The 27909-nt window shown below is 40.2% G+C and overlaps 1 protein-coding gene, 2 long non-coding RNA genes and 1 other non-coding gene across 6 annotated transcripts in view; 2 read left to right on the top strand and 2 right to left on the bottom strand.

The window, feature by feature from the left end:
* The window catches only part of STARD3NL (STARD3 N-terminal like), a 60894-nt gene extending 47449 nt beyond the window's left edge, over positions 1–13445 (bottom strand). The window contains exons 1-3 of one of the 3 annotated variants that reach the window (XM_055590280.1): positions 13255–13445; positions 8585–8646; positions 8358–8489 (exon numbers count right to left, since the gene is read on the bottom strand). The gene's annotated coding sequence lies outside the window, so the exon portion shown is untranslated. The remainder of the gene's footprint in view (positions 1–8357; positions 8490–8584; positions 8647–13254) is intronic. The other 2 variants (XM_055590279.1, XM_055590277.1) reach the window with 2 other exon arrangements.
* Positions 187–3011, top strand: LOC129659156 (uncharacterized). Its single transcript, XR_008717816.1, has 3 exons — positions 187–362; positions 1252–1435; positions 2440–3011. It is a non-coding gene; the product is annotated as an uncharacterized LOC129659156 (long non-coding RNA).
* Positions 539–611, bottom strand: TRNAS-GGA (transfer RNA serine (anticodon GGA)). The gene has a single exon. It is a non-coding gene; the product is annotated as a tRNA-Ser (tRNA).
* The window catches only part of LOC129659155 (uncharacterized), a 39690-nt gene continuing 25198 nt past the window's right edge, over positions 13418–27909 (top strand). Inside the window, exons 1-2 of the long non-coding RNA XR_008717815.1 lie at positions 13418–13548; positions 17530–17661. This is a non-coding gene — a long non-coding RNA (uncharacterized LOC129659155). The remainder of the gene's footprint in view (positions 13549–17529; positions 17662–27909) is intronic.

Here is a 27909-nt window from a genome sequence, read left to right as displayed (position 1 = left end):
TTACTGTCTAGAGGGCAGGGACAGAGGATAAAGAAGCAGTAACCTGAACCCAACTGTAAACAGCTTGCTTGGTCAGGATGACGTCACTGAAGCCATTACAGGTGAACAAAGGTGGAGCAGAGACTAGTAAGAGATAAGGAAGAGATGCCACATAGGTATCAGGAAAAAGAGCAGGGCTACTGGAGGGAAGAGGATGCGTGAGGCCGTGAGGAGGGGCAGAGCTGGCCAGGCAGGAGTTCAGCCAGGTCATCAGCTTCCAGATTTGCAAGAACTGACAGGAGAGGAGCAGGAGGTGCTGAGAAGTTAACAACCTGGGGGAGCCTTGGAGGACCTCACAGGCCACAGTAAAGACAGTGAATGAGGTGGGAAAACACCAGAAGCTTTTCAGAAGAAGAGAGTTAAGTGAAGTGAAGTGAAGTGGCTCAGTCGTCTCCAACTCTTTGCAACCCCATGGACTGTAGCCTACCAGGCTCCTCCCTCCATGGGATTCTCCAGGCAAGAGTACTAGAGTGGGTTGCCATTTCCTTCTCCAGGGGATCTTCCTGACCCAGGGATCGAACCCGGGTCTCCTGCTTTCCAGGCAGATGCTTTAACCTCTGAGCCACCAGGGAAGCCCAAAAGCCTGATGCAACTTAAGCTTTAGGAGGCTCTCTGAGAGAGGCAAAGAAGCAGGGAGCCTACTTAAGGGACTATGGTGGCTGTAATTCAGGAGACCGAAGATGTAGTGCCTTAGTAGACAAGGGTGGTGATGGTGGTTGGTTCCAAATACAGAGCCAAATTAGTAAAGGGATAGATTGGGCATGGGATACAGGACAAGGAGAGGACTAGAAGTCAGCTGCCAGACTTACAGCCTGAGAAGATGGAGGGAGGGACTCGCTATTTACTGCAAGGGAGAAGCTGGAGGAAGGGCGACTCTGAGGGAGAACATCACTGCAGTTTGGACACAGCAAGTATAAGATACTTATTCATATCTAAGTGAAAATAAAAGCAAGCAGTAAGGTATGAGTCAGGAGTTCAGGGGAGAGGTCTGAGTTAGAAATAGAAATTTGAGAGTCAACAGCATGTAGATGGAGGCTATTAACAGTCATGAGATGTAACAGAAATTAGAATAGTCTCCCTTCTCTCCATAAAAGAAGAGGGGGAGGGATAAAAAAAAAAAAAAAAGAAAGTGCATGTATTTGTAGAACAGAAAATAATTATGAGGTGCTGCTAAGTCACTTCAGTCGCGTCTGACTCTGTGCAACCCCATAGATGGCAGCCCACCAGGCTCCCCCATCCCTGGGATTCTCCAGGCAAGAACACTGGAATGGGTTGCCATTTCCTTCTCCAATGCATGAAAGTGAAAAGTGAAAGTGAAGTCGCTCAGTCATGTCTGACCCTCAGCGACCCCATGAGCTGCAGCCTTCCAGGCTCCTCCGTCCATGGGATTTTCCAGGTAAGAGTACTGGAGTGGGGTGCCATTGCCTTCTCCAAATTATGAGGTGGGCCCTATGTAAATCCTCTAGTTCAGTTCGGTCGCTCAGTTGTGTCTGACTCTTTGAGATCCCATGAACTGCAGCACACCAGGCTTTCCTGTCCATCACCAACTCCCGGAGCTTGCTCAAACTCATGTCCATCATGTCGGTGAAGCCATCCAACCATCTCATCCTCTTTTTAAATCCTCGTTTAAATTGTAATTTAAATCCTTTAAGAGTTCTCATTTTCTTAAATTATAATCATCGAACACCTACAAAATGTAAAACTCCCAAAAGGTAATGCAATTTTTCTCTGCTCTCAGAAAAAGTTCCAAATAGTCACAGAGTGCAGGTGTGCGTGCTGTCACTTCAGTCGTGTCTGACTCTTTGCTACCCTATGGACTAAAGCCCACCAGGGTCTTTTATCCGTGGGATTCTCCAGGCAAGAATATTGGAGTGGCTTGCCATGTCCTCCTCCAGGGGATCTTCCTGAGTCAGGGATTGAACCTGCATCTGTTATGTCTTCTGCGTTGCAGGTGGATTCTTTACCCACTGAGCCACCTGGGAAGCCCCAGTCAAGGAGGCAGATATATAAGTATTACAAGGGGGTGATCGAAGAGAAGGGAAAGAAATCAAGTATATACTCTTGATAATAAACATGTCACTAGGATGTTGCTTGGTCCATGGGAGGATGAGTCAGCTGGACAGAGGAAGGTCTTTGATGATGTGTATCTGTTCTACTACGGATCACAGGTTGACAAAGTTGCACTATTCCACACAGTAATCAAAGTCACGTTGGGTGGCCTATGTTGTCGGCTCACCAGCCTGCAGGGCTCAACAACTCAATAGTCAGTCACATCACCAGCACTGGCTGAGTCAGATGGCTGGAATGTTATAGCTATATATCATCACTTTTCAAAGGTTGAGAGAGACAGAGAGAGAGAGAAACAAGAATATTATTTTATTTTTCTCTCATTTTTTTCAGAAGCTGCTATCAAGTGGCCCAGAATAACTGGAACAAAAAAGTCACCATAACCGCCTTCTTCCAGCTTCTACTGTCTCTCTTCAACATCTGGTTCTCCTCCTTATAAATCCCTGCTGGTGCTCAAACTGACTTTACAGCTTGTTCCCCTTTTTGAGATTGAGTTCTAACTTCTACATTTAAATATTTTTTCCAGAGCTGATCCAGAAACTCGTCTGTCCTAATCTTCCTAATTACAGAAGTTATACATAACCTCATTTTTCTTCATCAGTTAGTCATTTCCACAAGTCAAAATACTGCTGATTTTTTTTTTTTTTGGTTGATGATTACCTATCATTTTCCAAAACTTTTTCTTCTCCCAAAAGAATTAAGTCTACTTTAACCTTTCCCCCCAAAATTACAATAGATCAGTTATAAAATATCTAATGATTATTATGGAGTTACCACTATTTTCCCCAATTTTGACCTCATTATTACTGTCAACCATCAATCACCAGCAGACTGTAATTCAGAGGAAACATGTTGCTCCTTAGTGCATATATTCTCAAAAATATATAAAGCTTCCTCTTAGGGATGTGTTGCCAGCTTTGGCAATAATGGAATCAACAGTCATATTACTGTCTAGACAAATGAAGGTCCTTCAGTTAAGAAACTTGAAATATATTGCAATGCATACAAGGACATTTTTGCGCTTTGTAATGCCACTTAAGTACTTATTATAAGCAATTTTCAAACAAATGCTTTCAGTTCTCAGAGTGGAACTCATGATCTTACTAATCTAGATCTGAAAATCAGTATCTCAAGGCACTGAGTTTACTGCTATCCTAGGAGTCATAGGAAGGCAGCTAAAGATATAAATTTGTTTTAGTAACCGTCTTTCTTAATCTCAAAGACTAGAATCAAAAATGTGTTCATCACACATTCTTCATAAGCCTTCTCAAAGGCAGAGAAAACAAAAGCTAAATTCCATGTAGCCAGCTGATGATCAGACAGCAAAGTCAAGGTGGATATTTAGAAGCAAGCTGCATTTCCTCTTTACTCAATGACACAAGACTCCTCTGGAAGGGTAAGGGTTCCCACAGGTGTCACTTTAGCTTTCAGAGCCATCTTCTACTCACCGCTCCTGTAGTGGCTACAGCTGGTAGAAATGACACACTAATAGCAATACTAGGAAAGATGTAACAGCCACTGTCCCTGGAGTTATCCAAGGCCAACTTCCCATCTCACAAACTATACCAAGTCAATAAAAGGCAGTGCCACTTATAAGCTTGCCCAGTAATATCTACCAATAGGCAGAAGTTACATACGTTATTTCCTATACTTTGATACACAGGTAAACATAGTTCTTTAAAAAATTACTCATCTCTGCTATAAGTCAAGATCTGAGGTTCAAAGCTTGGGTGCATGTGACTTATAAGGACATTCAATCTCAAATCTTGATAGCGAGATTTAAGAAAACACCAGCAGCCTTTCCTCTTTCTTCATCAGACTTTTTAGGAGGTCACAAAGGAAAACAGAGCCTTAAGAGATCAGCATCAGATGACTTTATCAACCTAGCCCATGCTTCAGAAAACAGGATCACATAAACAAAGACCACTAATTATAAGACTCAATACAACAACTAGCTGATACAGCAATAAAACAATTTGAACTGCAGCCTAATGGTAAGAGTGGGCTGGGAGCATATGTTACAGAGAGAGAGGACATCACTAAAGTAAGACCTCTTTAAGCTCACAAGGTTCTCAATAAAGGTCTGAAACTACCATGTCTCAAAACAAAATCTGCTCTCAAATAATTTAAAAAGATAAACAATTACAAAATCAAAAAGAAAAATTTAAGAATGACTTAAAAATATTGATATTGATGTATAATATATATACACATTATATATATTATACATATGTATATATATGTACATATATACATATATATACACACCTTATACATTACATGTATATATTATATATATAATGTATATGTATAATATATATATTATACACACACACACACACCTGTAAATACATAAAAAATGCTTAAGGTAAGAAAAATTCAGTAAGATCTCATACTTAAGCTTTCATAATTAAGAGACTGTGTTAAACTTGATTCTTCTGCTGGCTCCATCTTTCAAACATTACATTCTTAACTGATGACCATGTCATTCCCCCCAATAGCTCTCATCAGTCTATTCCATGGTTTTCCCAGTCAGCGTTTATCCACATTACTCCAGTAATTCAGTCTACTTGTCTCCAAAACATTCTCTATACTGGGATCATGCTAGTTTTTCTAAAACGAAAGCCTGAAGGAACCACTTCCTCCCTCTGCTCAAAACTCCATTTCCTCACACCCAGAGCTCTAGACGGACTAACTTTTAATTTCCCTGTACACGAGGTGGTTCGCACTATCACTGTCTTTGTCCTAATACTCCAGCCTGGAGTGCCTTTTCCTGCAACTGCCAAACAATCAACAGCAATGAAAGCCTATTCATTGTTCAAGGAAGCTTAAGTACCACTTCCTCAATGAAATCTTCTCTGATCCCACTGGGAGATTATCTGTCTTTACCAGTACTTCCAATCTTTCATACAATTTTACATATTGTTTACATGTCTTATTCTCAGTATTATACCAAAGGTCCCAGAAGACACTTCTGTATCCTTAGCACCTAGGGAAACACCTGGCCATGTGTTTGTTAGGCATTCGTTTGTTATTATAAATTTGTTTAATAATAAATATTATTATATTTAATAATATAAATTATATTTATATATTTTATAAATTATATTTATATAATTATAAATAAATAATAATAAATATTGCTGTATAAAAGTATGGAGTCTGGGTACTTGCTACCTAAAGTTAGCCAACTTTATACAGATGTCTGGAGTTCCAACATCAATAAACGAAGAATATTTCATCTCTGATTACTAGCATTGACAATGAAATTAATAAAAATGGTCCAATCTTCCCAAATTAATTTGGTCATCACTTCTTCGTTCCTACTTCGAATTCTATTTAGTGAAGTCACTCTAACAACACACTACATAAACTGATACAAATATACAGGGGAAAAAAGGAAGAAATCACTATATGAGTGGGAACCTACCAGGACCCCGTGAATAAACTGAAATGTATGAAGCATCTACCCCATGGAAACACTCTGCTAGATGCTGTGGGGAAAAGTGAGATGGGAAAGGCTGATCCTCAAGGAAAATATAATTTTATAGAGGAGGTAAAGTGGTTATACAAATAATTAGAAATCAAAGTCTAAGATGGTTGTTAACACTAAAGGACAGAATTGTAGGTTCTTACGGCCAGAAAAAAACTTGATTAAAAACAAAAGCTGGCCTAAAAGAAAACGTATGGCTTCAAAAGAAATGAAAAGGTGACATCCAGCAAGGAAGAGGCAGACTAAATTAAAAACAGAGGAGAAGCAAGAGCACGTCCAGGAGACTGGGCTGCTCACAGCCTCAGGGGCCCACCTGAGGAGGCGCAGGGCAGATCCCAAGGCCACGCACAGACAGTGTGAGAGCGGGAGGCCGCTTTCACACCTAGAGCAGGGGTACGAAGGCGCACGGGTTCACGGAAAAGGCTACAAACCTAGAGAAGTCCACCTGTTACTGAAACAGGTAGAGAGCCTGGTCTTTTCCTACAGGGTTAAACTGGACTCCATTGGTTACTGGCTGTCAAAAGACTGAGGTATGGCTGTGGTTCACTTCTCCAAGACATTGAATTCCAGAATTTATGTCTCCTGGTTGTCCTATATGATATTGCCTTTAGCACCGGTACAGGCAGAGGTCATTAAAAAAAAAAAAAAATAGTTATTGGTGATGCTGCTGAAGGACAAAGTACAGAACTTTCAAACTGAGTCTCTGCTGAGCAGCAGAGCATTAAAATTTCAAAGTGTGATGGATAGTCAGCCTAATTCTCACACTTTTTTGGCTTAAAAAAAAAGACAACTACCTCTAGTCTAGAAGCACCACCCCACCAATCTATTTCCAGAGACTTCCAAGAAGTGAAAACTTTTGCCTTCCACATAGAATCTATACCTGTGCTTTTAATCAAATGAACATACAATTCTCTATGATTATCACAATGCTGCAAAGTCTCCACAAAAAGGACTACAATCTGATGGCCTGGGACCAAACCTTGTCCCAGTAAGTGATACTGCTTGTTTGTCTACTGGCTTGCATGGTGTTTTTAGTCACTAGATTAATTGCCAATATTAAAAGATAAACATTTTTCACACAACTAAAATCCAGATCTCTAGCTTCTCTTGAAAAAGAGGCAATTCTGGCAATGCTCCCCAGTTCACTCAGGCACCTCACTGATAGCCCTGTTTGATCCTGCTGGCTTTTTTTTGTCCCCTGATTTACCTCCAATACTTTGGCCACCTGATACAAAGAAGTGACTCATCTGAAAAGAACCTGATGCCAGGAAAGATTGAAGGCGGGAGGACAAGGGGATGACAGAGGATGAGATAGTTGGATGCATCACTGACTCAATGGACATGAGTTTGAGTAAACTCTGGGAGTTGGTGATGGACAGGGAGGCCTGGCATGCTACAGTGCATGGGGTTGCAAAGAGTCGGACACGACTGAGTGACTGAACTGAACTTACATAGTCTTTGGGTCCCTAACAGTTTGTGGCCAGTCTGCTGGCTACACAGGGCCAGAGTTTACAAAGAACACTGGCGAGTTTCACATCCAGTATGATTGCTTACTACTTGTGTAATCCCAAACAAGTCACTTAACCCTCTCCACGCCTCAGATTCTCCTTGCACAAAATGAAGATAATACGACCCATCGTAAAGGGCTGTTGAGAGGAATAAGTTAGTTTAGTAAAGCAGTGATTCGTTACGTGTCTATGGATGGAAGGACTCTGCTTATGCACTCCAGGACATGTGGCAAAGACTGGAGACATTTTTGGTTGTCACAAATGGGGGGAGTGGGGAATGGTATCCAGGGAGGGTAGAGCCTAGGTATGCTGCTAAACCCCTTACAACTCATAGGACAGTCCCCACCACAAAAAATTATCCAACCTAAAATGTCAACAGTACTCAGGATACCAAATCCTAACATAAAGCATTTAAAAGGAATGCTTAACACAGAGGAAGCCCTCTCAGTTGTTATTATCAGTAATAACAGAAGCAAGCCCTAGCTGGTGCTCCCACCTCAGCTGGAGAAAACTCTTAATTTCTCAAGAGCTCCTTCTGCTACCTTGGAGGAATTTAACAAACAGGGAAATGTACTTGAAATTCCCTGGTTCTATGTCATTCATTCAGCAGGTCATTAATCAATTAAAGAACCATGAGAATATATTTTCCTAAAACAAAAAGCAAACAAGAACATCCTCTAGTAAGCAACAATGCACAGTGTCAGAAAAGTCAACTGTCCTGGAAAACATGCGACACAGAAACTGGTGATTACTGCAACTTAGAAGGCACCAGACTGAATTTCCTCCAGCTCCTAGTTTAATACAGAGGATGCCCATTAATCCCAAGATATTTTTTAGAAAACTGTGATGAGAGGGGAAGTAGAAGAGAAAGGTTTTGCTCTTTCATTTTATTAATTAATTTTTACCTTTTTTGGCTGCCCTGAGCAGCATGTGGGATCTTAGTTCCCCAACCAGGGATTGAACCCATGTCTCCTACCAATGAAGCTCCAAGTCTTGACCACTGGATCACCAGGAAAGTCCCAAGAAATAGGCTTTAAACTAAAGAGCCTACCAAACCAGATACCAGTCACCGCTTGCCCAGGAAGATCCCATGGGCTTAAACAGCTCAGTTGGGGATCCTTGGGGAGAGTTCCTGCTTTGAGTTGGAGTCACAACAAGAGGTGTCTTCCAGATGTACGGCAGCTCAGTAGCAAGCAAGTCAAACAATCGGGAAAGGCCTCAGCCATGCTAAAATACACTTAAGAGGCTACCAGGAATTCTGCAGCAGGACATCAGAACGAGCGCCAGCCCCTGCTGCCGTGAACCAGGAGTGCTGATCAAGCGCCATAGCCCAGCATTGCAGGAATCTCTGGCTCGTCCTCTGGCTTCAGTTTTCTCAGTCACTATTAAAAAGTGGAACGGCTGTTATTTTTTTCCCAAAACCATAAACACAGAGAACACTGATTCTTATTTGCAACAATGTGCCTTCAATACTTACAGCACAAACATCTGAGTTCCTCTCAAGGGACCCCTTGGTAACTGTAGCAGTCAGACCCTTAACTGTAACAGGAAAGAAGTTCTGCTGAATCAAGGCCAAGAAAAGCATTAAAGATGCTTCTAGCAAAGGTGAGGTAATAACAGTTCTACAAATCTAAAAAGGCTAAACTAAAGGGCTCTATCATTTGTTTAAAAAAAAAAAAAAACACTTTTCAAGTCTAAAACGAATTGTTAAATCTCTTTTAAGCTCAAGTTAACATATATTTGAACACCCACGTACAATATAGTATGCTACCAAAGATATCCAGAGTGGTAAACTGCATCACAGAGCAAGACTACCAGAAGTGCTGTCAAAGAGAAGGCTTCCACTAAAGAGACAGAGGAAACAGCTCATTGAGAAAGGGGCAAAGACGGACACAGTGGCACTGGTAGAACTTTGGCTGCAACTGTTTATGTAGAACACATTTCAGGCTGCAGGCAGAGCACAAGCAATGGCACTAAAGCTGGAACGGCCAGGAATCCAGTTTGGGGCACTGGGTTCATGGTGGAAGGACAGCACTGTAATCTGAGGACAAATCATGACAGCTTGGACCTTCAGAAGGTGTAAGTCCGCTGCACAAACTAATTCCAGTAACATTATTCTGATTTGACTAATAGAAAAGTTGATCACCATTAAGTTATTGTGCTATGCTTAGTCACTCAGTCATGTCCAACTCTTTGTGATCCCAAAGTCACTCAGTCATGTCCAACTCCTGGCTCCTCTGTCCATAGGATTCTCCAGGCAAGAATACTGGAGTGGGTTGCCATGCCCTCCTCCAGGGGGTCTTCCCAACTCAGGGATCGAACTCAGGTCTCCATCATTGCAGGCAGATTTTTTACCATCTGAGTCACTTACAGGAGAGTCAAAAAGCTATCAGAAAGTAAATTCAGCTATTTGTTAATTTACTATAATTCATCAATAATATCTCAATCATAATTAATAAAATAAGCAAATGTTAGAAATAAAGAAGAAGGAAGAAGGAAATGGCAACCCACTCCAGTGTTCTTGCCTGGAGAATCCCAGGGACGGGGGAGCCTGGTGGGCTGCCGTCTATGGGGTCGCACAGAGTCAGACACGGCTGAAGCGACTTAGCAGCAGTAGCAGCAGAAATAAAGAATGGGTATTTTTAAATTGTAGAAGGAAAGTGACCCCCTTTTCAATAATACAATTTAGAAATGAATTTTGACTCATTTTCAAAAATGATAATGCATTACTAAGAAGGAGAAGTTGTCTCCCTGAGCTGGCTCAACAGCTTCCTCAATTATAGGAAGAAACCATACTTGCCAACAGAAACTATGAACCAGCAAATGCTCAGCGATGTTCCCGTACTTGTAAGGAAATGGTTAAAGCTGGGACAACAACACATTGTAAACTCCCTAAAAAGATTTGTGAAGTTGAAATGTAAATTTTAAAGTCATTTTGAAGCCACTTTCTACTAAGAAAACCAAGGTTCACAAAGAAAGTTTACATTTGCTCACTGCTGTAAAGAGAATTAAAATACAGTACAGGGCTGTTTTGGGGCTTCCCTCAGAGCTCAGTCGGTAAAGAATCTGCCTTCAATTCCTGGGTTCAGAAGATCCCCTTGAGAAGGAAATGGCAACCCACTCCAGTATTCTTGCCTGGAGAATCCCATGGACAGAGGAGCCTGGTGGGCTACAGTCCACGGGGTCTCAAGAGTCAGACATGACTTAGCAACTAAACCACCATCATCACCACCAAGGGGCTATTTTAGCCCAAGTAGCAGCACTGTCTCATCTTTTTAAAAGATGCCTTGTATGAGTTTATTTAAAACTGCCTTGTATGAGTTTATGGACAATAAATTCATGATGTTGAAATATTATATTTCTCTATATACCAAAACCCCTTGTGATGGACCATCCATGAAGTTTAAGTAAGCAGAAAAAACATTAGGCTGAAAATTAGTAGGATGAGAATCTGATGCCAGTTCTGTCTCGAAAAGCACTGAAGAGGCTTCCCCAGTCTCACCTTTAAACTACGAGGATTGAATCATGATGTCTAAAGTGCTATTTCATAAAATATTAGTTTCATAGTACAGAGTTGTTGTAATACACTCAGGGAGGTAGTGTATCACGGATCAAGCTTCAGTGACAGACTAACTGGAGTGTTCAAACCTGGGCTTCCTCAGTACCAGGTGGTAGCCTTATGCAGAAGTTTCCTCTTCTATCAAGAAAGGATAACATTTACCTTTGCAACAGGAAAGAAGAATCAGAAAGTATATAATGCATCTGGTATACTGCAGGCGCTAAATAAAGGCAGTCATTAAGTCTCTGGCCAGTAAGATAAGTTCTAATGGAGAAGAAGAATCCACTTGACAAAGCAGTTTCCTAGAACTCAGCCTGGAGAACAGCAGGGACTGAATGCCTGGCACATAAATACTGGGGAGGACTCACAGTTGGGAGTGCTGCTGCTGCTGCTGCTAAGTCGCTTTAGTCGTGTCCGACTCTGTGCGACCCCATAGACGGCAGCCCACCAGGCTCCCCCGTCCCTGGGATTCTCCAGGTAAGAACACTGGAATGGGGTGCCATTTCCTTCTCCAATGCATGAAAGTAAAAAGGGAAAGTGAAGTCGCTCAGTCGTGTCCGCCTCTTAGCGACCCCATGGACTGCAGCCTACCAGGCTCTTCCATCCATGGGATTTTCCAGGCAAGAGTACTGGAGTGGGGTGCCAATGCCTTCTCCGACAGTTGGGAGTAAGAAGGATCAAAGCAGGAAGTAGAAGATAAGCAAAGGCTCAGAGTACTGCAGATAGTAACAACGAACAGGAAAGAAACAGCGTGGGACACAGTGCTTGAGGGAAGAAGACATTTTTTCCATTAAGAATGAGGACCACTGGTAAAAAAACATATATAGTGATTTACTACAATGATTTCATAACCAATATAAAGCAGAAAGCGGGGTTAGCATTATAAGAATGTCACTAAGAAAAATGAAGAGAGCTTTGACAATTCTTTGCCTGCAATTCCCACACGGATTGAGATGATCGCAATCCTGCCCACCTCTGAGTGCCACTTCCCCCACTACTGTCTTCCCACCTCACTCTCCCCTAGGTATACCCCACTCCAGCCACACAGCTTCTCTTCTATCTCTGGAACATATCAAGCTTCTTTTTGCTTTAGCTCCTTTGCATTGTTACTTCTGCTTGGAAACTTCCAGCAGATCTTCCCATGGCTGACTCATTCTAAACATTCAGATTTCCTCCAAACTTCCTCAAGGAAATCTTTCCTGACCACCCATATCTAAATTTCCCCCCACATCCCAGTTATGCTCCAGCCCCTGGTAATGTCTATTCTAGCATTTATCATTATCTAAAATTGTCATTCTTGTTTATATATTTATAGCATCTCCATCAAAATGGAAGGTCTTGAGGGCAAGACTATTATTTAAATGTTCCACATTCAATCATCAACATCTAAAATAAAGCATGAGATGAGGCAGAGATGAGGCGATCATCAGAAAAATTTGTTCAAAGACTAAAGTCAAATGATAATAACCATCCTTCTGTGAACCTTAGTAAGGAAAAGTCCCCTGAAGCGGTTTTAATTTCATTTCTGTAATGCAGTTTTATGCAATAATGCAGTCTTAAAGGTCAATGTCTGAGACAGATTTAAAAAGAATGAATTCTTCATGACAATACAAAACATTATATATGGATACATATATTATACAGTACACATTTTTACTTTATGAGCATGAATTATGCCCCACCTTATTAGAACCCATAAATAAAGCATCTTAGGTATCCCAAGATGTTTTGTTTCATGAGGATGTATGGGTAGATGGAATATATATATGTTAATTATCTTTCAGAACTCTTCTCCACAAAGAATTCTGAGATAAACTGAACTAATTCCAGTATTAGTATGGAAAGGTTTGACCTGTTATTTTGTTACCTAGCTAAGCTTATCCAAACTATTACTGAGTCAAGTGATGAATTCAGTAACTCCAGCTATGAAACAGAAGAAAAATCAATTGGCACTTCAAGAGAATAAGAAAAGTTTCACAATGTTAACTCATGTTTGAATTAAAAAAAATCCCTCTCTAATCCTAAACCAAAAAATAAGCATGCTACTGAGATTTCAAAATATGACCATGAGTGAGCAAAGCAGTGAACTGAAACCAGAGCCAGGACATTCGTGATTTGTGCTTTAATTTTTAAATTTTGGTTGGAACACAGCTTTCCTTGATGGGGAGTGGGGGGGGGGGGGGGGGAGGTCAGTAAGCGACCTTGTTCCTATAACCCACGCATCAACCTAGTCACCATTCTTGGTCACTATGGAGGGCCCAAGGGGCCAGCAGAGGGCTTGATTTCACCGAGGGCTCCGCAGGATGAAGGAATGGAGACCTCTCTACTAGCATCCATCCCCTGAATGCCCACTCAAACCTTGGATGAAAAGGGGCGCCGCAATCTGCAACTTCACTTCTGTACCCATCATAAACAAGCCCGCCAAGCCCCTCCTCCTCTCCAGAGGGCGGCGAGGGCCGTACAAACAAGCCGGGATGCTCGGTTCTGGCCTCCGTTCGCGGGTCTCCAGTGAGCCCCGGGCAAATCATCTGATCCCGATGACTCAGTTTTCCAATCTGTCAAATAGGGTGACTAGAAACCCAGCCTACCTCATCGGGTGGTTCCGGGCCGGCCGCCCCAGGCTGGCCGGGAGACCGCGGATCTGTGGCTGCGCCCGCGGCAGTCTCCGCCGGCGGAGGGGCGGGGCTCCGCGGGGCGGGACCAGGAATCTAGTCCTGTAGAAGTCGCGCAGCCCACCGCCCGCGTACTATCGCCCCAGGACCTCCTAGAGTACCCGGCCTATGACGTCAGCACGCTGACGTCGACGCACAGAGGTCGCATCTCGCCCCAGGGACCAAAGACCCGGTAAGGGCCAGAGAGCCCCTATAGCAGAGCGGCGATTGGTGAGTGACTCTGTCAGTCATATACTGTCCAGTAAGCGTTGCGGGAAGGAGCGAGGGGCGGTCCGGCCGGCCCTTGAGGCGAGAGTGGGAGTATGAAACTCCGGCTGACTTAATTTTCGCGAATCCGGTTCCGCACGGTTTTCTGGTGCGTTCCTTCGCTCTCCTGATAGATTCTTCTGGCGGAATTCCCCCAGTCTTTTGGTGGCAATTTAGGGTCCAACTCTGGGAAATAATCATGGGACTGGATTTCAGGGCCCTTGGGCGCTCCAGAAGTGAAAACGTAGTACATTCAATTTCCCTGTTCAAGAGTTACCTCAGCTTTTGAATTCTCATCGGCCCCAGCCCCACCTCCACCCTGACTTAGGATACTCTCTCAGCGCTCTTAGCGCATAACACTTCAGTTTTAATAGTGGTGGTGGTGGTGGTTTAGTTGCTAAGTCGTGTCCGACTCTTGCGACACCATGGACTGTAGCCCGCCAGGCCCCTCTGTCCGTAGGATTTTCCAGCAAGAATGATGAAGTGGGTTGCCATTTCCAGGGGATCTTCCCAATCAGTTTTAATAGCAGTCAACTTTTTTTTTTTTTGTATAGGTTTTCGCTCGAAATTGACCTCCTTTATTTGACTTCAGATTATATTTTAATGAAACTACTTTTCCTATAGATCCTACAGTTAGACCGTTCAAATATATGAAGGACTAGAGAGTTACATCGGAGAAGGCAATGGCAAACCACTCCAGGACTCTTGCCTGGAAAATCCCAGAGACGGAGGGGCCTGGTGGGCTGCAGTCCTTGGGGTCACTAGGAGTCGGACACGACTGAGCGACTTCACTTTATTTTTTCACTTTCATGCATTAGGGAAGGAAATGGCAACCCATTCCAGTGTTCTTGCCTGGAGAATCCCAGGGACGTGGGAGCCTGGTGGGCTGCCGTCTATGGGGTCGTACAGAGTCAGACATGACTGAACCGACTTAGCAGCAGCAGCAGCGAGTTACATAGAGGGAATTCCGCTTCCAGGTCCTCAGGCACTCGGTTTGCCTATTGAAGTCAATAATTTGAGTGTTGCTGATTTTTGGGGTATCCTTCCAAAGATATAAGTGCTATTATTCATGTTAAATTACATATAACCATAAATTTAAACGTCACACATTAGCTAATCGTTTTCAGGGAGTAATTAAAAACCAGTCACTATATGGTGACTTCCGGGCTTCCCTTGTGGCTCAGCTGGTACAGAATCCGCCTGCAATGCGGGAGACCAGGGTTCGATCCCTGGGTTGGGAAGATCCCCTGGGGAAGGGAACGGATACGCACTCGAGTATTCTGGCCTGAAGAATTTAATGGCCTGTATAGTTCGTGGTGAAGAAGGCTGAGCGCCGAAGAATTGATGCTTTTGAACTGTGGTGTTGGAGAAGACTCTTGAGAGTCCCTTGGACTGCAAGGAGATCCAACCAGTCCATTCTGAAGGAGATCAGCCCTGGGATTTCTTTGGAAGGAATGATGCTAAAGCTGAAACTCCAGTACTTTGGCCACCTCATGCGAAGAGTTGACTCATTGGAAAAGACTTTGATGCTGGGAGGGATTGGGGGCAGGAGGAGAAGGGGACGACAGAGGATGAGATGGCTGGATGGCATCACTGACTCGATGGACGTGAGTCTGAGTCAACTCGGAGAGTTGGTGATGGACAGGGAGGCCTGGCGTGCTGCGATTCATGGGGTCGCAAAGAATCGGACACGACTGAGCGACTGAACTGAACTGATAGTTTGTGGTGTCGCAAAGACTGGGACACGACTGAATGACTTTCACATGTGGTGACTTCTAGTTCTCTGCATTTACATACCTGTAGATGTTTGTTTTCCCCCCAGTCATCCTTGAGATCTTTCTATACACACACACACACACACACACACACACACACACACATTTACCTCTTTCTTTTAAAATACTACATGGTAGTTCTCAGAACCAATAGATTTAACTTATGATTCCCTTTCCCTCGGACATGTTTGTTTCTTTTCTGGTTTTTTAGTTAGAAATGTTGCAACCTTCAACGTGTGTTTGTGCCTTTTTGCACGTATATCCAAGTGTTCTCTAGGGAAAGATACTAATATGTGGAAGTGCTGGATGGAGCACATTTTAAATCTCAGTAGTAGATTCCTTCCTTGTGCTCCTTTAAGTAGCTGCTACAACTGACATTTGTACACTAAATATACGAGTACCCCTTGCACTATGCCTTTGCCAAAAATTAATGAAATACAATTTAAAAAATTTTCTTAATGGATGTGTGTGAAAAATTGTTAAGAGATGGCATATGTACAAAAGTGCAATAATCCCTAGTGTGTATCTTGGTAACAAAATGAATGAACTTGTGTTACCATCTCCTACATCAAGATTTTTAGATGTTTACCATAAATATAAAAGATCTTATACTCCATATGAATCATCAGAACCCACACAACAGTTGCCACTATTTTGAATTTTATAACCAGAATTAGCTTTGCCTGCTTTTGAATGGTTATAAATGACCACACATAGTATATTCCCTTGTGTGGCTCTTTTCACTCAATAAAAATTTGTAAGATTGATACATATTAAAGAATATAGTAGTAGTTTATTCATTTTTATGTAATTCCAAAAATTTATTTGTCTAGTCTAATATTGCTTAACATTGAGTTGTTTAAAGTTTGGAGTGAGTAAAAATGATGCTGCTAAGAATATTTTTGTACCTTTAGATGCACATAGTTATACATTTGATTTTGATATATACCTAGTATATACCAGAAAATGTATGTATATTCAGTACTAGTAGCCACAGGATGTACATATATTCAGTATTAGTAGATACTGCCAAATAGATTTCTGGTCTTAGCAATTTATAGTCCACTAGCAGTGAATGAAAATTCCAGTTTCTTCATGTATTTGCCACCACTTGAAATTCTCAGTTTTGCATTCATCTTTTTTTATTTTTTTAAACTTTACTGAAACAATATACAAAAGTTGCAAGTATTTAATGTATACATTTTAATGATTTTGGACCCTGTGATACCATTACCACAAACAAGGTAATAAACATATCCATTGACAAACCTCTGATTTGAAAAGATCCATATGCTTATATGTTCCTAGCAGCTCTATTTACAATAGCCAAGATACAAAAATTACCCAGAAGTCCATTGACAGATGAAGGACAAAGATGTGGCACATATTTACAATGGAATACTACTTAGCCATAAAAAAGAAAGAATGCCATTTGCAGCAACACAGATGGACCTAAAAATTATCATACTAAGTGAAGTAAATCGAAGAGAAAGAATAGCATATAATACCACTTATATGTGGAATCTAAAATATGATAGAACTCAACTTATCTATGAAATAGAAATTACTCACAGACATAAAGAACAGATTTGTAGTTGCCAAGGCACAGAGGAGGGGGGAAGGATGGATTGGGAGTCTGGGATTAGCAGATGTAGACTATTTTATATGGAATGGATAAACAACAAGGCCCTACTGTATAGCACAGGGAACTATATTCAATATCTTATAATAAACCATAATAGAAAAGAATATTAAACAGAATTTATATATATAACTAAATCACTTTCTGTACACCAGAAACCAACACAACATTGTAAATCAACTATACTTAAATAAAGTAAAATTAAAAAAAATACTCATCACCACTAAAAGATTTCTTGTGTCCCCTTGCACTTTTTTTAATGGTAAGAACACGTAGCAAGAGAACTACTGTCTTTAAGTGAACAACTTATGTTAACTATGTGCCCTATGTTGTACAGCTAATCTCTAGAGTTTATTAATCTTATATATAACTGTAACTTTATAACCACTGAAAAATCCCTAGTTTTATCCTCCCCCATCTTCTGGCAACCACCATTCTGTTGTTGGCATCTGTGAGTTTAACTATACTAAATACTTCATTTAAATGGAATCGTGCAATATTTGTAATTTATGACTGACTTATTTCCAGACATAATATTTTCCATGGCAATGCTGCATCTCCAGCTCTTCCCTATGAACTTCATGTGAGCCATGAGCTAAGCTGGACATTGATGTCTACCTTTCAGATGGTTGGTGCCATAAAAGGAACACATGCATGCAGGTAGGAAATGCTGCTACAACTGTAGATTGCCCTCTCCCCTCCCCCAAGTACAGTTCAAATTAGCCCTCACCTCACACTCCTCCAGACCAAGGTACCTGAGCCACAAAACTTCTCTGCCCCTTCCAAGTTTGGGTTCTAGGACCACACAACTGCTGAAATAGCCCATGAGAGGTATTAGGTCTGAATTTTGTATTCCAGAAATCTCTGAGAATTGACTAGAAAAAACAGATGCTATAAAGAAAAAGTGATGATTGAACCAAATGAAGCAATGTCGGAGTAAGAAGGTGTCTCTGGTTGCGTAGCTGATTTATATAACGTGCCTTTTAAGCAATTAGAACTAGATGATGCAATTATTTGTTACCTGATTGTATTTAAAAGGCAAGAAATACATGGAGTAGCACCTTAGCTTTTGCTTCAGTCAAAAAAAAAAAAAAAAAAAAAAAAAAAACAGCTGTTACTTAGATAAAAGAGCATTTAAAATGAAAAATGAATTTTTTTTATAAAAAAGTAGAGATATAGATGGACTTCCTGGTGGCTCAGTGGTAAAGAATCCACCTGCAATACAGAAACCACAGAAAATGTGGATTTGGTCCTGGGGTCAGGAAGATCCCCTGAAGGAGGGCATGGCAACCCACTCCAGTATTCTTGCCTGGAGAATCCCAAGGACAGAAGAGCCTGACATTCTACAGTCCATGGGGTCGAAAAGAGTTGGACATGGCTAAAGCAACTTAGCACACACAAAAATATACATAATATTTACTCCTGGGCCCATCCGTGATATCCCAAATGGTAGGATTTCCTTTTATAAAAATGCTGAATAACATTCCATTGTGTGCATATTCCACATTTTCTTTATCCATTCATCTGTTGTTGGAAGTGTGGGTTGTTTCCAGATCTTGACTGTTGTAAATTATGCTGCAATAAACATGGTAAATGAGCTTCCCCCATGAGTTAGAGAGTAAAGAATCCGCCTGCAATGCAGGAGACACGGGTTTGATCTCTGGGTCAGGAAGATCCCCTGGAGGAGGGCATGGCAACCCACTCCAGTATTCTTGCCTGGAGAATCCCAAGGACAGAGGAGCCTGACATTCTACAGTCCATGGGGTCGAAAAGAGTTGGACATGGCTAAAGCAACTTAGCACACACAAAAACATACATAATATTTACTCCTGGGCCCATCCGTGATATCCCAAATGGTAGGATTTCCTTTTATAAAAATGCTGAATAACATTCCATTGTGTGCATATTCCACATTTTCTTTATCCATTCATCTGTTGTTGGAAGTGTGGGTTGTTTCCAGATCTTGACTGTTGTAAATTATGCTGCAATAAACATGGTAAATGAGCTTCCCCCATGAGTTAGAGAGTAAAGAATCCGCCTGCAATGCAGGAGACACGGGTTTGATCTCTGGGTCAGGAAGATCCCCTGGAGGAGGGCATGGCAACCCACTCCAGTATTCTTGCCTGGAGAACCCCATTGAGAGAGGAGCCTGGCAGGCTACTGTCCATGGGGTTGCAAAAAGTCAGGTACTACTGAAGCAACTGAGAATGCACACAAAACATGGTAATGAAGATATATGTTTAAGATCCTGATTTCACTTCTTTTGAATATATATCCAGGAGTAGAATTACTGGATCAAATGGTAAAAGTTATAGAAAATATAAACAGACTAATAACAAATTAGGAAATTGAATTAGTAGTCAAAAATCTTCAAACAAGAAAAGCCAGGACTAGATGGCTTCACTGGTGAATTCTACTAAACATTTAAGGAAGAATCAGCACCAGTCTTTCTCAGACTTCTCCAAAAATTCAAAGAGGAGGCAGCATTTCCAAATCCATTTTATCAGGCCTCTATTGCCTTGATAACAAAACCATAAAAACACATTTCAAGAAAAGAAAATTGCAGCTCCATATCCCTGGTGAATGTATACCCAAAAATTTATAACAAAAATTCTAGCAAACAGAATTCAAGAGTATATGGACTTCTCAGATGACTCAGTAGTAAAGATCCACCTGCCAATGTAGGAGCCTGAGGAGATGCAGGTTTGTTCCCTGTGTCGGGAAGATCTCTTGGAGGAGGAAATGGCAGCCCACTCCAGTATCCTTGCCATGATAATCCTCTGGACTCAGAAGCTACAGTCCACAGGGTAACAAAGAGTCAGACATGACTGAGTGACTGAGAACACACGTCTATGCCATAATCAAATGGAATTTATTTATGGAATGGCAGGATGGTTCAACATAATCAAATAAATCAGTATGATTCACTACATTAGCAAATGAAGGATGAAAATCATATGATCATCTCAACAGATGCAGAGAAAACATTTGACAATATTAAACTTTCCTTCCTGATAAAAGCTCTTAGCAAATTAAGTATAGACAGAAGGCACCTCAACACAATAAAGATCAGATATGAGAAGCCCACAGTTAACGTATTCAATGGTGAAAAATTGAAAGCTTTCCTTCTAAGATCAGGAACAAAGCAAGGGTACCCACTCTTACCATTTATGTGCAACTTATAGGCAGTCCTAGACAGAGCAGCTAGTCAAGAAAAATAAATAAAAAGCCATCCAAGGTATTTCCTGGCAGTCCAGTGGTTAGTCCAAGCCTGCACTGCTGAGGGCCTAGGTTCAGTCCCTGTCTGGGGAACTAAGATCCCACAGGTTATGTGGCATAGCCAAAAAAAGAAAAGTATTAAATAATCTTTAAAAAATTTTAAGGCATCCATATTGAAAAGGAAAGAAAATTGTCCCTATTTGTAGATGACATGATCTCATATATAGACAACTCTAAAGATGGCATCACCGACTCAATGGACATGGGTTTAGGTGAACTCCGGGAGTTGGTGATGGACAGGGAGGCCTGGCGTGCTACGATTTGTGGGATCACAAAGAGTCGGACATGACTGAGTGACTGAATTGAACTGAAAGATTATACACACACACAATCCTATCCAGTTAGTTCAGTCACTCAGTCATGTCCGACTCTTTGTGACCCCATGGACTGCAGCATCCCAGGCTTCACTGTCCATCACCAACTACCAGAGCCTCCTCAAACTTATGTACATCACATAGGTGATGCCATCCAACCATTTCATCCTCTGTCGTCCCCTTCTCCCGCCTTCAATCTTTCCCAGCATCAGGGTCTTTTCCATTGAGTCAGTTCTTCACATCAGGTGGCCAAAGTATTAGAGTTTCAGCTTCAGCATCAGGCCTTCCAACAAGTATAATAGGACTGATCTCCTTCAGAATGGACTGGTTGGATCTCCTTGCAGGCCAAGGAACTCTCAAGAGTCTTCTCCAACACCACAGTTCAAAAACATCAATTCTTCAGCACTCATACTCTCACATCCATACATGACTACTGGAAAAACCATAGCTTTGACTAGATGGACCTTTGTTGACAAAGTAATGTCTCTGCTTTTTAATATGCTGTCTAGGTTGGTCATAGCTTGTTTTCCAAGTAGCAAGCGTCTTTTCGTTTCATGGCTGCAGTCACCATCTGCAGTGATTTTGGAGCCCCAAAAAGTAAAACTTGTCACTGTTTCCATTGTTTCCCCATCTGTTTGTCATGAAGTGATGGGACTGGATGCCATGATCTTAGTTTTCTGAATGTTGACTTTTAAGCCAACTTTTTCACCCTCCTCTTTCACTTTCATCAAGAGGCTCTTTAGTTCTTCACTTTCTGCCATAAGGGTGGTGTCATCTGAGTATCTGAGGTTATTGATATTTTTTCCAGCAATCTTGATTCCAGCTTGTGCTTCATCCAGCCCGGTGTTTCACATGATGTACTCGGCATATTAGTTACATAAGCAGGGTGACAATATATAGCCTTGACGTACTCCTTTCCTGATTTGGAACCAGTCTGTTGTTCCATGTTCAGTTCTAACTATGCCAGCAAATCTGGAAAACTCAGCAGTGGCCGTAGGACTGGAAAAGGTCAGTTTTCATTTCAATCCCAAAGAAAGGCAATGCCAAAGAATGCTCAAACTACCACAAAATTGCACTCATCTCACACGCTAGCAAAGTAATGCTCAAAATTCTCCAAGCCAGGCTTCAATAGTACATGAATAGTGCACTTCCAGATGTTCAAGCTGGATTTAGAAAAGGCAGAGGAACCAGAGGTCAAATTACTAACATCTGCCAGATCATTGAAAAAGCAAGAGAGTTCCAGAAAAATATCTACTTTTGTTTTATTGACTACACCAAAGCCTTTGAGTGTGCGGATTACAACAAACTCTGAAAAACTCTTAAAGAATTGGAAATACCAGATCACCTTACCTGTGTCCTAAGAAATCTGTGTGCGGGCCAAGAAGCAACAGATAGAACTGGACATGGAACAATCCTATTAGAACTAATAAACAATCCGGGAAAGTTTCAGGATACAAAATCAATATACAAAATTCAGTTGCATTTTCATACACTAATAATGAACCACCAAAGAAAAGAAATGGTAAGACAGTCTCATTTTCAATAGCATCAAAATCAATAGAATGTTTAAGGATAAGTTTAACAATGAACATGAAACTGCAATACACTGATGAAAGATATTAAAACACAAATAAATGGAAAGACATCTTGTGTTCATAGATTGGAAGACTTAATATTATTAAAATGTTCAGACTACCAAAAGGAATGTATATATTCAATGCTGTTTCCATTAAAATTCCACTGGCATTTTTAAAACAAATATGAACTAATTCTAAAATTCATATAGAACACTAAAAGCCCCAGAATACCCAAAGTGACCTTAAGAAAGAAGAACAAATCTGAGAACATCACACTTCCTGATTTCAAATATATTACAAAGCTGCCATAATTAAGGCAGTGTGATAATGGGATAAAGATAGACATACAGACCAATAGGACAGAATAAAGAGCCCAGAAATAAACCCCCACACATATAGGCAGCTGATTGTCAACAAGGGTGCCAAGAATACACAGTGGGGAAAGGATCATCTCTTCAGGAAATGGTGTTTGGAACACTGAATATTCACATGTAAAGGAATGAAAATAAACCCCTATCTTAGAACATATACAAAAATCGTTCAAAATGGATTAAAGATTTAAACCTAAGACCTGAAACTGTAAAACCCAAACCCCTAGAAAAAAAATGGGAAAAGCTTCATGAGAGTAGTCTTGGCAATGATTTCATGGATGTGACACCAAAAATACAGGCAGCAAAAGCAAAAAATAGACAAGTGGGACTACATCAAACCATAAGGTTCTGCACAGTAAATGAAAAAATCAACAGAGGGAACAGGAAACCTAAAAATAGAAGAAAGCATTTGCAAACTGTGAATTTAACAAAGCATAACTTCCTAAAAAATATAAGGAACTCCTACAATTCTTTAGCAAAAAAAAAACAAAAAATAAAACTAAAAAAATGGGTGAAGGATTTAGACATTCTCCAAAGAAGACATACAAATGACCAACAGATGAATGAAAAAGTGCTTTATGTCACTGATTATCAGAGAAATGCAAATCAAACCACCGTGAGATATCACTTCACATTAGTTAAGAAGGATATTAACAAAATAACAGGTGTTAGCAAGGATATGGAAAAATTGGAACCCTTGTACCCTATTGGTCGGAATGTAAAATGGTGCAGCCATTATGGAAAACAGCATGGTGGATTTTTGGTAATGTTATACATTCTGATGCATCTGTAGGTTATCACATTATGGATTTAATATGCATTTTGTGAATGACAAAAAATTTTAGCATCTTTTCACATGTTTGTATATCATTTGGATATTATCTTGTGAAATGCCTATTCAAGTATTTTGCCCTTTTTAAAATTAGATTATCTGTGTTTTTCTTACTGATTTTTAGTTAGTTTGCTGTATTCTAGATATGATTCTTTGTCAGATAATTGTTTTATAGATATTTTATATTTTATAGATAGTTGCAGGATATAAAATCAACACACAGAAATCCCTTGCATTCCTGTACACTAATAATGAGAAAACAGAAAGAGAAATTAAGGAAACAATTCGATTCACCATTGCAATGGAAAGAATAAAATACTTAGGAATATATCTACCTAAAGAAACTAAAGACCTATATATAGAAAACTATAAAACACTGGTGAAAGAAATCAAAGAGGACACTAATAGATGGAGAAATATACCATGTTCATGGATTGGAAGAATCAATATGGTGAAAATGAGTATACTACCCAAAGCAATTTATAGATTCAATGCAATCCCTATCAAGCTACCAACAGTATTCTTCACAGAGCTAGAACAAATAATTTCGCAATTTGTATGGAAATACAAAAAACCTCGAATAGCCAAAGCGATCTTGAGAAAGAAGAATGGAACTGGAGGAATCAACCTACCTGACTTCAGGCTCTACTACAAAGCCACAGTTATCAAGACAGTATGGTACTGGCACAAAGACAGAAATATAGATCAATGGAACAAAATAGAAAGCCCAGAGATAAATCCACACACATATGGACACCTTATCTTTGACAAAGGAGGCAAGAATATACAATGGATTAAAGACAATCTCTTTAACAAGTGGTGCTGGGAAATCCGGTCAACCACTTGTAAAAGAATGAAACCAGAACACTTTCTAACACCATACACAAAAATAAACTCAAAATGGATTAAAGATCTCAACGTAAGACCAGAAACTATAAAACTCCTAGAGGAGAACATAGGCAAAACACTCTCTGACATACATCACAGCAGGATCCTCTATGACCCACCTCCCAGAATATTGGAAATAAAAGCAAAAATAAACAAATGGGACCTAATTAACCTTAAAAGCTTCTGCACATCAAAGGAAACTATTAGCAAGGTGAAAAGACAGCCTTCAGAATGGGAGAAGATAATAGCAAATGAAGCAACTGACAAACAACTAATCTCGAGAATATACAAGCAACTCCTACAGCTCAACTCCAGAAAAATCAATGACCCAATCAAAAAATGGGCCAAAGAACTAAATAGACATTTCTCCAAAGAAGACATACAGATGGCTAACAAACACATGAAAAGATGCTCAACATCACTCATTATCAGAGAAATGCAAATCAAAACCACTATGAGGTACCATTTCACGCCAGTCAGAATGGCTGCGATCCAAAAGTCTACAAGTAATAAATGCTGGAGAGGGTGTGGAGAAAAGGGAACCCTCTTACACTGTTGGTGGGAATGCAAACTAGTACAGCCACTATGGAGAACAGTGTGGAGATTCCTTAAAAAACTGGAAATAGAACTGCCTTATGATCCAGCAATCCCACTGCTGGGCATACACACTGAGGAAACCAGAAGGGAAAGAGACACGTGTACCCCAATGTTCATCGCAGCACTGTTTATAACAGCCAGGACATGGAAGCAACCTAGATGTCCATCAGCAGATGAATGGATAAGAGAGCTGTGGTACATATACACAATGGAGTATTACTCAGCCATTAAAAAGAATGCATTTGAATCAGTTCTGATAGGGTGAATGAAACTGGAGCCTATTATACAGAGTGAAGTAAGCCAGAAAGAAAAACACCAATACAGTATACTAACGCATATATATGGAATTTAGAAAGATGGTAACAATAACCCTGTGTACAAGACAGCAAGGGAGACACTGATGTATAGAACAGTCTTGTGGACTCTGTGAGAGAGGGAGAGGGTGGGAAGATTTGGGAGAATGGCATTGAAACATGTAAAATATCATGTATGAAACGAGTTGCCAGTCCAGGTTCGATGCACGATACTGGATGCTTGGGGCTGGTGCACTGGGCCGACCCAGAGGGATGGAATGGGGATGGAGGAGGGAGAAGGGTTCAGGATGGGGAACACATGTATACCTGTGGCGGATTCATTTTGATATTTGGCAAAACTAATACAATTATGTAAAGTTTAAAAATAAAATTAAAAAAAAATATCCATGGGGAAAAAAATAAATAAAAAAAAATAAAATAAAATAAAGTCAGAACTGTAGATACCCAAAAAAATAAATAAATAAATAAAATAAAATTAGATTATCTGTGTTTTTCTTACTGATTTTTAGTTAGTTTGCTATATTCTAGATATGATTCTTTGTCAGATAATTGTTTTACAGATATTTTTCTTATTCTTTGACTTTTTCATTACAAAATGAATCTTTGACTTATTAGACTCTTCTGCAAATTAATACTTTTATTTAGCTTCTGCATAATGCAAGGACTTTGAAACTTTAATTTCATTTACTCAATTTCCAATTCTTATACAGTTGGTGCTTAGTTTAATTGTATTTAATCATTTTAAAACCCAACAAAATATTATTTATTTTAAATGGACAATATTAGTTTAGATCTATAGTGTCTTATTTTGCTTTCATTGTGTGTGTGTGCTAAGTCACTTCAATTGTGTCTGACTCTTTGTGACCCTATGGACTGTTGCCCTCTCGGCTCGTCTGTCTATTGAATTCTCTAGGCAAGAATACTAGTGTGGATTGCCATGCCCTCCTCCAGAGGATCTTCCTGACCCAGGGATTGAACCCACATCTCTTAGGTCTCCTGCATTGGCAGGCAGGTTCTTTACCATTAGCACCACCTGGGAAGTGCTTGCTTTTCATTACTTTTTGCTTTTCTGAGATTAAATTTGAAATAATTTCTTTCTTTATTAAGTTTTAGAGTATATCTCCTGGTGACAAAATTTTACTACCAGGCTATCTAAGATGAGGTACTTAAGCTAGCTTTCCTAACTGCTTTCCATACTCTCAAATGCAACTGTTTCCTTTTCATACTTCATCCAACATTGAACTTATTCATGGTGAGAAGTTGGTCTGATACCATATACTCAATTATAGCTCAAAAAGAATTGAGCATGTTGATTGGTGTCATTAATATTTTAGTGTCCCTTAGCCTAGTATAGTGCTGTCCTCCACAAGAAAAATGTTTTAGAATGTCAGTGGTGAAAACAGTAGAGTAGGCACCTTCAGTGGTCTATTCCCCTACAGAACAATTGAAAAATTAAGCAGAAACAGTCAGAATAAAATTTGCTGGAGTCAGGAAAGCAGATAAAGTTTCAAACAACCAAGCACGTGCTGAATCAAGACAAGGCAACTTTATAATGGTAGAAGTATTTGGGGTGTTTTGACTTGCCCATGACCAGCCCCCTCCAAGATACTGCAGCCATCTTAAAAATATGAGAATATTTACTTAAAAAGATAAATTGTACTTTGGAATTTTAAGGATGTAAGTTATATAAAGCAGTAAGAAAGTAAGTGGAAGATGAAGGACAAGAATTATAGGAAAAGCAATGGTGGTAATAATGTTTTAATAACCTCGGGGGTAGCCATGATTGAATGGTGAATACATGAAACTATAGGCCCCTGAATTATCTTAACTGATAAATCATTTTAGATTCTGAGAGGACCTGTGATTGGTCATATGATGAAAGAAGAGGTTAACACATTTTTCCTAACATTTTTCTTATATTAACATTCCCTTTATTACTAGTTTGCAACTAAAATAATCTTAGAAGTTTGTCTAAAAGGGACAGTCCTTTTAGTAATTTAATAATTAGACATATTGTTACCAAACCAAACTTGAATCTCTTTGCCCAATGCACAGCAAAGCTGATGCTTTGACACTAGGTTGTAGTGAAGGAAAATGCAATATTTATTGCAAGGAAAATGTGCAGCTTGTGCTAAAAAATTGGAACTCCCCAGTGGCTTTCAGAGAAGGGTTTTTAAAGATAGCATGAGGGAAAGGATTGCAGTATGTGATCAACTTGACCACAATTCTCTGATTGGTTGATGATAAGATAACAAAATACTGTTTGGGGAACTGAAATCATCTACCTCTGATTCCAGCTGGTCTAGTTTTGACATGTTGCTGGTCAGCACACAGTTAACTTCTCCTGGCTGGTGCGGATTTTAGTATCTGTAAAACAACTCAAGGATATGGCTCAGGATATTACCTATCTATTATCAACCTAGACAGCATATTAAAAAGCAGAGACATTACTTTGCCAACAAAAGTCAAGGCTATGGTTTTTCCAGTGGTCATGTATGGATGTGAGAGTTGGACTATAAAGAAAGCTGAGTGCTGAAGGATTGATGCTTTTGAACTGTGGTGTTGGAGAAGACTCTTGAGAGTCCCTTGGGCTGCAAGGAGATCCAACCAGTCCATCCTAAAGGAGATCAGTCCTAGGTGTTCATTGTAATGGTGTTGAAGCTGAAACTCCAATACTTTGGACACCTGATGTGAAGAGCTGACTCATTGGAAAGACCCTGATGCTGGGAAAGATTG

Source organism: Bubalus kerabau, chromosome 8 (assembly GCF_029407905.1).
Source record: "Bubalus kerabau isolate K-KA32 ecotype Philippines breed swamp buffalo chromosome 8, PCC_UOA_SB_1v2, whole genome shotgun sequence".
In the NCBI taxonomy this organism is placed as follows: domain Eukaryota; kingdom Metazoa; phylum Chordata; class Mammalia; order Artiodactyla; family Bovidae; genus Bubalus; species Bubalus kerabau.
The sequence above is the reverse complement of the archived record's forward strand: the minus strand, read 5'-3'. Positions and strand labels throughout refer to the sequence as shown.